The sequence below is a fragment of the Papio anubis genome, unplaced genomic scaffold, assembly GCF_008728515.1.
Source record: "Papio anubis isolate 15944 unplaced genomic scaffold, Panubis1.0 scaffold5922, whole genome shotgun sequence".
NCBI lineage: Eukaryota > Metazoa > Chordata > Mammalia > Primates > Cercopithecidae > Papio > Papio anubis.
Window position 1 is genome coordinate 1 of NW_022166142.1, and position 1,489 is coordinate 1,489.

General features: G+C 38.5%; 1 pseudogene across 1 annotated transcript; it reads right to left on the reverse strand.

The window, feature by feature from the left end:
- Positions 1-6: 6 nt before the first annotated feature.
- LOC116273358 lies at positions 7-1,483 on the reverse strand (annotated as a pseudogene). Its single transcript, XR_004181719.1, has one exon. The product of XR_004181719.1 is annotated as a solute carrier organic anion transporter family member 4C1 pseudogene (transcript).
- Positions 1,484-1,489: the final 6 nt, after the last annotated feature.

The following is a 1,489-nucleotide window of genomic DNA, read 5'->3' on the forward strand; positions in this document are numbered from 1 at the left end:
GATTGCAAATCCATTGAAGAACATGGTGATCACTTTACAAGTAACACTTATGGCTACTAGCATATGGGCCATCTTGATGTTATTGTAAATCCAGCAAGCTCCTTTAATTCCACAATCATTTATATCCCAAAGAATACATGTGCTGTCTATTGTGAAACCAAATATAATTGGTCCAGGTATTGTTCCTAATAATCGAAGGAACATAAATTGTATTCCCAAGGCTAGGGACCGTTGTCTGTGATTAACACACCTTAGGATAGACACAGTTATAGGAGTACTGGCCATAAAGGTAAAAATAATTATAATAAAGAAAATGCAAAGGAATATGGGCAGGTTCGCACAATGAGTTTCACATTTTCCAGCTTTAGCTTCAAAACCCAAAGTTTCTGCAGTGGATGTTATTTCTGTTTTCCTTTCAATACAGGAACAGTTGTAATATACCTTTGGTTTCCTGTGTGAGACTGTGTTTGAACAGCCTGCAAAGCAGGGAGAAAAATATTGGACTCCACCTCCACAGACAGGATAATAATATGATCGCAAACAGTTACAATTGGCATTACAAGGGGCTATCAAGCTTCCCAATTCTCCAGTCCCATTATACGATTCGGATACACCAGCAAACGGCTCATTTTCACAATTAGCATAAAAAAATACAAAACTCAGCGTAAATGCAACTCCAGATGTAAACAATGCAAACTTCATTGTGTTTTTACATGTCATTTTGAATTTTGAAACAAGGAAGCCACCTAAAATTTGACCGAGAGCAGCTCCAGGAATTAGAACAGCCCCTCCAAGAGTAGCTGCAAAGCTGGATGTCAATCCGAATTGATTTTCTATAAATTTAGGTAAAAATGTAGCAAATCCAGTAGTAATTAAGGCTTCTGAAGAAGTTGATAGAACTAAACACATAAAGACAGCATTCTTCATCAAATTCTTTAGAGCAGCTGGAAAATCTTTAATAGTTTTCCCAAATTTCGCATCTGCATTACCATTACTCTGATGAGCCTGGGAAGTTTTTCCAGCTTGAATTTCTGCTGTACCTGGTAAATGTTTTGGAAAGCAAGAAAAAGGTATTATTAAAGACCAAGCAAAGATCCATGATAGAAGAAATCCAATCCACCAAGCTCCCAACCATCGTGGATCATCCTCAGTGACATCAGTGCTTTCTCCCACAGCAACATCAATGTACATGGTTAGCAGTTGTCCTCCCAATACATAGCCAATAGCAGGGCCTAAGATTGACATAGCATAACCAGTTCCTATATAGAGAGAAGATTTGTGTGTGGGCACAGAATCATCAAGAAAGGCTGTTCCCAGAGTATAAAGAGGAGTTCCTCCTGCCCCCAGCAATAGTTGTCCCAAGATGAAGACATACAAGTAGTTAGAAAGTGAAGAAGTTGAAGAGGTACAACTGGTGCTATTGCTTGCTGTTACACAAGTGTCTTTAAAAAGAGACCCCAACTTATATTTTCCACTGAAAAATTGTGGC